General features: G+C 44.4%; 1 non-coding gene across 1 annotated transcript; it reads right to left on the bottom strand.

Annotated features, from left to right (window-relative positions):
* Positions 1-622: 622 nt before the first annotated feature.
* On the bottom strand, positions 623-695 carry TRNAK-UUU (transfer RNA lysine (anticodon UUU)). The gene has a single exon. It is a non-coding gene; the product is annotated as a tRNA-Lys (tRNA).
* Positions 696-9,061: the final 8,366 nt, after the last annotated feature.

Genomic DNA, 9,061 nt, shown 5'->3' with positions numbered 1-9,061 from the left:
TCTAATTATAATCTTTTTGTTTATTAAGTATATTTATATTTTGGACTCTAAAACTCCAATAATTTAATGTATTCGAAATTATACTTTTTAATATTAATTAAAATTTATCATTGTACATCACTACTAATGTAAGATTAACACAATCATTTGTTTATGATATAAATATTTTTAACATTTTAAATGGTGTACTTCAGTTTTTAGTATATTATTTAATGTTTAAAATCACTTGTAATTAGCGAGAGGACGGAATCAAGCTTAAGCATGTGGGGTTTACAATGCACCAAGGGCCATACAGATTATTCAGTACTATTAAACAAAATGTAATAAACAAATCAGTTGCAAAAGCAAAAACAAATCAAGATGAGAAATAAATTTGGACGGACAAATCAGCGGCATAAACGAAAAAACCACGATGCACCATAGCTAAACCGGTGGCCGCTAACCAATGCAAGTACGTTTCCTTAAGCTTAATAAACGAAAAAAAATATGGACGGATAAACAAATCAGTAACAAAAACAAAAAATCTGGATAAGAAATAAATCTAGACGGACAAATCAGCGACATAAACGAAAAATCTGAACAAAAAAAATCAGTGACAAAGACAAAAAAAAGTATGAAAATATGCCTATCGTGGGGCTTGAACCCACAACCACAAGGTTAAAAGCCTTGTGCTCTACCAACTGAGCTAAACAAGTTTTGTGTACATAACAGAGCTCGGCGCCAAGATCTATGGCGCCGAGCTCGGTGCCACGTCGGTGCCACGACGTCCATTTGTGCCAGCGTAACACGCACCTCGGCGCCATAGCCTATGGCGCCGAGCAAAGGGTCCAAAAATGACATTAAAATTTTCTAAGGTCCAAACGTGAATTTTTTTCCGAGGAAGAGCTAAAATATAAAAAATTCGGCCCTACATCTACCGTTGTCCTCGAAGACTCTTTGGTTTTGTTATTTTTTGGAGTCGCCGGCTGCCGTGAGAGTCCCTCGCTGTTGAACCCTAGAACTTGCCAAGACATCTGTTGGTGCGCGTGTTAGCTATTATTTTAGCCAATCATTTGCTTTACAAGAAAGGGCCAGATGAATCTGTGTTACGTTCCTGCTTTGTTTAAACCTAGGTAATGTTTTCTATTATACACTAACCTCTGTTTTCTTTGTTTCTTGTTCTTTTTCTCAGGATTACGACCTCCCAGCCAGAGGACCCACAATGGGTTAGATCCCATAGTGCAACTGATGCTCTGGATGCGAGTAGAGATAACATCACAACATTTGGTATGGAACACTTTTGGTCTATTTCTTTGCATGCACTTTTCGTGGGTTAACAATGTTGTTGTTCCCTGATTTGGTGTTTTCCTACTAACGGACTTACCACAGTCAGCTTGTATGGTTTGTTTTTCCTCTGTGTGTATGTACTTGTGCTTGTGTTTTTTTGGGTGGTGGGATCATGGTATACTGTTGGCAGGCTTTCTCTCTTGGTGTTGTGCTTGCTCTTTGATCATGTGCTTCTGTCCTCTCGGTGCCATGGTGTTGTGTTTCTTTTGTGTTTGTGTAGTCTCAGCTCCAAGGCAGGTTACTGCATATGTCGTTCACCTCTTTACTGCTCTTCTTTTCCTAGTTGTGTCTGTGTTTTCTTCTTTTTAGGTTATATATTCTGAGATTGATTTTGTGTCCTTCGCTTCCTCTCATAGACCCTTACCACATACTGGTGCTGCCTTAGTTTAACTTCCTTTGCTTACCTACGGTTGGGAATATTTTCTTTTGATGCCGGCGTCACCTGAATGCAGGCTTTTGGTGCTGTATAATTGTGCTTTGTCTATTTTTTTGCCCTCCTTTTGTTGGTTCTATCCGTGTTTTCTTTTTTTACATCTATGTGTTCTTATTGTTTATGTATTTACTTGTTCTTATTATTTACAATTGTTGCTTCAGGAATTTGCAGCGTGCTTCGTCTTCTGCCCACGTGCTCGCTCAACCGATACGCTGCTACGTATCAGGTATGTCGCAGGTTCTGCGTGCTCCATGTTATTTCCTGTGCTTTGGTTAATTGTTATGGTTTACTTGTTACGTTTGCACTTGCTTCATACATCCATACTCTGATTTATCCTGTATGCTTCTCCTTTTTGGCCATCTTGGCTTTACCTCCCTAACTTGTTGTTACCTCTGGTGGTATTCAGAACTGATTCCAATGTGATACCTGTGCTCTTGTCCCATACCTAGACACTCCATTTGCGATTCTAGAAACTGCTGACCAATGGACCATGGGCCATGTCAGAGTACTGGTCTGTCTCCTGGAAATGAGAGGAAGAGGAGACCTACCACTTCTGGTTTGTTCTTTTGGCCACGTTTTCCTTTCTATTTAATGACTTGCGCTGTGCTTGAGTCCCCTACTCGTTGCTCGATCTGTTTGCAAGATGATGACCTTGTTTCTTAACCAATGGTTGCCACAGACATACTTGTATTGTCTCCATCGAACATGACCACTCAGACATCCTTGCTTAACCAACAGTGCATCCCTATTTGGTCGACATTTCCACTAAGACCTCGTACGTATCATGTACATATATTGGGATTATGATGCATCGCGCGCTCATTCTTATGCTCTCCTCCTTGTTGTGGCCTGGTAAAACATAGATCCTAGATCGTTGTTGCATTTCCCTAGAGAGGCTTCCACCTCCAATAGACACCGTCGAATTGAAGTGAGGAGGCGGGCACGTGCTTGTACAACACAGGCTCCATGCTCGACTCTACCTGCTCCTGTTGTTCCTCTGAAGGACTCCTACATTGCTCGCTTGAAAGGTGCCCACTAGGCGCTATAGTCTACACATGCGCATGTCTTACCTCTGTTGTGTTCTGCTGATCCATTGTTGTTTTGTGTTCCTTCAGACAACAATCCATTCCTTTCTTATTATGGTGGCCCAACGCACGAATGCCCTTTTTGCGGCGCCTTCTTTTGGTTCCAGGAGCGTGTCAAGAGTGCTTCTGCTGTAACTCAACGGAGGATTGTCTACAACCTTTGTTGTAAGGGTGGGCGGATCAGGTTGGAACCTTACAAAAAACCACCTGAACCTCTGCGAACTCTTCTAAGGTTTGATGGCGACGCTCGCTTAAAACGGTTTTTGCGCCAGATATGATATTACAACTCGCTTTTCGCTTTCACCTCCTTGGGTGCTTCCGTCGACAAGGCTATAAACAACGGTACTGCACCGTATGTTTTCCGAATTAACGGTGTGGTTCATCATCGAATTGGAACGTTGCTACCTCGTCCAGGTTCACAGCCCAAGTTTGCTCAGCTTTACATACATGATCCTGATGCTGAGCTACAAAGTAGGCTCCATGTTTTTGAGAGCGATGATGCCGGTGCTGCTTGCCCAGACTCTGCTATTACACAGTCCTTGATGGAGATGCTTGACGCGCATAACGAGCTTGTAAAGGCCTTTCGTTGTGCTCGTGAACGCATCGAACAAACACATAATAGCGAGATAACGTTACGTTTATTGGGCTGCAATACTAGACACGATGTCCAATATAATTTGCCTTCGAGCGGTGAGATAGCTGCCATAATTGTTGGTGATTACTCATCTGCTCAGTACACGTACGATGTCCTTGTTCATGCTAAGAACCATGGTCTCAAACGTGTTTCGCATTTGCATCCATCTTATATGGCTCTGCAGTACCCACTCCTTTTTCCCTATGGTGAACATGGATTCCATCTTGGCATTAGGTATGCGGATGATGACGTCAACGAACGAACAAAACGTAGATACACGACAATGCTTGAGTTTGTTAGATACCACACACACTATAGGTTGCGTGATGCAAACCCATACACTTGCTATGGTAGGCTCAGCGATCAGATTGGTGTCGATGCGTATTCCACAATCGAAGCCTCTAGATTGCAGTTTATAGCTGACCACCAGAAAGATCTCCGATACGAAACAGTGCAGGATGTGTCTGATGCCATTGATAAGGGTTTGGTTAGTGCTAATTCCGTTAGAAGCAGGATGGTTGTTCCTTCGTCGTTTACTGGTGGTAGAAGGTATCATGTGATGAACTACCAAGATGCTATGGCAATATGTAGAGTCTTTGGCCCTCCTGACTTGTTTGTGACCTTCACATGCAACACTAAGTGGAAAGAAATAGCGGATGCCATTCGTTTCGAAACCGGACAACAGCCATGCGATCGCTCCGATGTGATTGTTCGTGTATTCCACATGAAAGTCGATGAGTTCATAGCTGATATCAGGGAGGGAAAGACATTTGGCCCTGTACTTGCAGGTATGCTGACGTTTGTGGCCCTTTGGGTGTTCTTCCCTCAAACTATCACTTTCCATCTAAAAACCTCGTGTTTACCAAACATTTCTGCAGCGCTATATACTGTGGAGTTCCAGAAACGTGGCCTACCCCACATCCATTGCCTTGTTTGGCTGGCAAATCGCTCCTCTGACTTTGATGCCTCCACTATTGATGGATTTATCTGTGCTGAGGTACCTGATTTCAGGACTGACCCATTGGGATATGCATTGGTTGACGAATTCATGATGCACGGCCCATGCGGTGAACACAACAAAAGATGCCCTTGTATGAAGGATGACAAATGCTCAAAAAACTACCCTAAGTCCTTCCAGGCTGAGACTATCGTTGACGATTTTGGATTCGTGATATATAAGAGACGCGATGATGATAGATACATTGTTAAAAATGGGGTTAAGCTAGATAACAGGAACATTGTTCCTTATAACATGGCCTTGCTCAAAAAATACTGTGCACATATCAACGTTGAGTGGTGTAACAAATCAAACATGATTAAATACTTGTTTAAGTACGTTACTAAAGGAAGTGATCGAGCGAAAATATATTTTGAGGTGACGGCAAAGACAGCCAATGCGTCGCCTGAACCTCAGGTAGCTCCTCGCAATGAAATTCAAGAGTATATCGATGCAAGATACCTATCCATATGTGAAGCCATCTGGCGTATTTTTGAGTTCGACATTCATTTTAGAATACCTGCGGTTGAACGTCTTGTTGTCCATTTGCCCAACAATAACTATGTTTGGTATGAACCGGGTACTACCTTAGCGTCTCTCCTAGAGTCCCCCGCATCAAAAAGTTCCATGCTAACTGAGTGGTTTAACACCAATGCAAGAAATCCTGGATACCGACACTTAACATACTGTGATTTCCCTACTGAGTGGTCTTGGCACCCTTCGGATCGACTGTGGCGGAAAAGAATCACTTGTCACAAAATTGGACGGATGTACTACATTCATCCAACGGCCGGTGAACTGTACTACTTGCGCATGCTATTGATGATAGTTAAAGGTGCAACGAGTTATGTTGATCTAAGGACATTTAGTGGCACGGTCTATGGTACCTTTCACGAGGCATGTGAGGCGAGGGGCCTTCTTGAGAGCGATAACGAATGGAGCCTTCTCTTTGATGAGGCCATCGTCTCTGCCTCATCACACCAGCTACGCCAACTCTTTGTAACAGTTGCCCTCCATTGCTCGGTTGGCAATGTTCGTGCTTTATTTGATAAGTACTGGCTATATTTCACGGATGACATTCACCGCTCACTCACCCGCGCACTGGCCAATCCACGCTACGTTGTGCCACCAGAACAACTTATGCCGCTGCTGATAAAGAAGCTAACACAATTGTTTTCTAACAGTGGAGGGAATATTGAAGACTTCAACTTGCCCAAACTGTCTGCACAAAATGATCCCATGTACGAAAATAGGTTGCTTAACGATGAACTTGACGTTGAACCGTTGGTATTGTCCATGCAAGCCCAATCTCTTCTGTCCCAGCTAAATACCGATCAGAGATATGTCTATGATACCATTATCAGTAGAGTTCTATCTTCCTTACCCGGATTTTTCTTTGTCTCTGGCCATGGCGGCACAGGGAAAACCTTCCTATGGAATACTCTGATTGCGAACATCAGATCGAAAGGAAAGATAGTACTTGCTGTTGCTTCCTCAGGTGTTGCTTCTTTGCTAATGCCTAAAGGACGAACCACACATTCACATTTCAAGATACCTTTCGACATGAACGAAACAGCCATGTGTACTATTAGACGAGGGACCATGCTTGCTAAACTCATACAAGTGTCCTCATTGATTGTATGGGACGAAGCGCCGATGGCGCATCGACATTGCTTTGAGGCCTTAGACAGAACCATGCGCGATATCCTCTCAGAGGACGAACCTGCAAACGCGATTATCCCATTTGGTGGCAAAGTCGTTGTCTTGGGCGGCGATTTTCGTCAGATTCTACCAGTTGTTCGTAAGGGATCACGATCTGCGATTGTTAATGCTTGCATTACCAACTCTAGGCTTTGGCGCCATGTCAGCTTCTTGAGCCTACACACGAACATGCGTCTTGCCAGCCCATGCCTACCGTCAGAAAAGCGTGCTGCTCTTGCTGAATTTAGCAAATGGGTTCTATCTATCAGAGATGGTACTGTTCCTGTTGAGAAGATTGGCGACGAGGCCGAGCCTTCGTGGATCACGATCCCTCCCGATCTATTGATTCATGTTGACGGTGACAAGATCCTCGCACTTATAACTGAAGTGTACCCGAATTTTATTGAAAATCACAGAAACTATGATTACCTAGCTGTGCGGGCTATCATTTGTCCTAATAATTCAACTGTTGATGACATCAATGAGAGTATTGTTTCGATGGTACCTGGAAGTGGCGTCGAGTGCATTAGTTGTGACACAATTTCAAAATCAGCAGAACACATTCCAGATTTTGATGTGCTTTACCCAACCGAATTTCTCAATTCCATGAATGCACCCAATTTTCCTTGCCACAAACTTGTGCTTAAAGAGGGTGCGATGGTGATGCTGCTTCACAATCTGAACCAAACTATGGGCCTCTGTAATGGGACAAGGCTGCTTATTTCCCAGCTAGGTCAGCGTGTTCTACGATGCATAATACTCACAGGATCCAGGATTGGCGATGAGGTATTCATTCCACGTATTGCGCTGAACACAACAAATGTAAAATGGCCTTTCACTTTGCAGAGGACCCAATTCCCACTACGCCTCTGCTATGCCATGACAATAAATAAAAGCCAAGGACAGACGCTTTCCACTGTTGGCCTTTACCTAAAGAAACCAGTATTTACACATGGCCAGCTCTATGTTGCTGTTTCGTGTGCGACATCTAGGGAGGGGCTTAGAATTGTGATCGAAAATGATGATGGTTCCTGTGGCTCCTGTACTCGAAATGTTGTTTACCACGAGGTCTTACATGCTGCGCTAGCAGCATCGTCGTAGCGCATCTCACCTATTACGGATCTCATTTGTGTACAAATGTGCATATTGTAGATACATTTATGTATCATACTATTGCCCCTTCCATTTTTTTGGTTTTGAAATTTTCTATGCGTGCACCGCTCATCGATGGTACCTCTTTTGTACTAAGGTGTTTGTTCTGACATTCAGCATGCTTACTTCATCTCTTACTCTCAACACATACTCATTGGACAAATGTTCTTGTCCCTCTTTTGCCTTTACTTTGCAGATGGCAGAGGTTCTGATTGGTAGCCTTATGATTGGGAACTGCAGTGACCGGTTGTGTGTCCGTGTCTCCCGTATGTGGGAATTTTATGATCCTCAGGATGAGTCCAAGCTCCTCCAAGCTGATATGGTCCTCATCGATGAGGAGGTACGCAATCTTCTTACTACTTGGACATTGGTCTAGGTTTGAATTAAGTGAAAGTCGCCTAGAGGGGGGGTGAATAGGGCGAAACTGAAATTCTCAAAAATAATCACAACTACAAGCCGGGTTAGCGTTAAATATAATCAAGTCCGCAAGAGAGGGCACAAAACAAATCGTAAGCGAATAGTGAAGTGAGACACGCGAATTTGTTTTACCGAGGTTCGGTTCCCTCAAACCTACTCCCCGTTGAGGAGGCCACAAAGGCCGGGTCTCTTTCAACCCTTCCCTCTCTCAAACGGTCCCTCGGACCGAGTGAGCTTCTCTTCTCAAATCAAAGCCGGGAATAAAAATTCCCCGCAAGGGCCACCACACAATTGGTGCCTCTTGCCTTGATTACAATTGAGTGTTGATCACAAGAGCAAGTGAGAAAGAAAAGAAGCAATCCAAGCGCAAGAGCTCAAAAGAACACGACAAATCTCTTTGGTGTGTCTAGAATTGAATGCCTAGCTCTTGTAAGTGGTTGAGAAGTGAAAAACTTGGATGCCATGAATGTGGGGGTGGTTGGGGTATTTATAGCCCCAACCACCAAACTTGACCGTTGGTGGAGGCTGTCTGTTCGATGGCGCACCGGACAGTCTGGTGCACACCGGACATGTCCGATGCCCCCGCCATGTCATCACTGCCGTTGGATTCTGACCGTTGGAGCTCCTGACTTGTGGGCCCGCCTGGATGTCCGGTGCGCACCGGACATGCACTGTACCATGTCCGGTGCGCCAGTATGGGCGCGCCTGACTTCTGCGCGCGCTGCGCGCGCATTAATTGCGTTGCAGGTAGCCGTTGGCGCCGAATAGCCGTTGCTCCGGAGTTGCACCGGACAGTCCGGTGTACACCGGACATGTCCGGTGAATTATAGCGGACTAGCCGTTGGAGATTCCCGAAGCCGGCGAGTTCCTGAGGCCGCTCTTCCTTGGCGCACCGGACACTGTCCGGTGTACACCGGACAGTCCGGTGAATTATAGCGGAGTCGTCTCTGGAAATTCCCGAAGGTGGCGAGTTTGCGTTGGAGTCCTCTAGTGCACCGGACAGTCCGGTGCGCCAGACCAGAGGTGCCTTCGGTTGACCCCTTTGCTCTTTTGTTGAATCCAACTCTTGGTCTTTTTATTGGCTAAGTGTGAACCTTTAACACCTGTATAACTTATACACTGGAGCAAACTAGTTAGTCCAATCATTTGTGTTGGGCAATTCAACCACCAAAATTAATTAGGGACTAGGTGTAAGCCTAATTCCCTTTCAATCTCCCCCTTTTTGGTGATTGATGCCAACACAAACCAAAGCAAATATGGAAGTGCATAATTGAACTAGTTTGCATAATGTAAGTGTAAAGGTTGCTTGGAATTGA

This window comes from Zea mays, chromosome 9, assembly GCF_902167145.1.
Source record: "Zea mays cultivar B73 chromosome 9, Zm-B73-REFERENCE-NAM-5.0, whole genome shotgun sequence".
Lineage (NCBI taxonomy): Eukaryota > Viridiplantae > Streptophyta > Magnoliopsida > Poales > Poaceae > Zea > Zea mays.
Note: the sequence above shows the minus strand (reverse complement) of the source record. Positions and strands in the feature narration are given on the sequence as shown.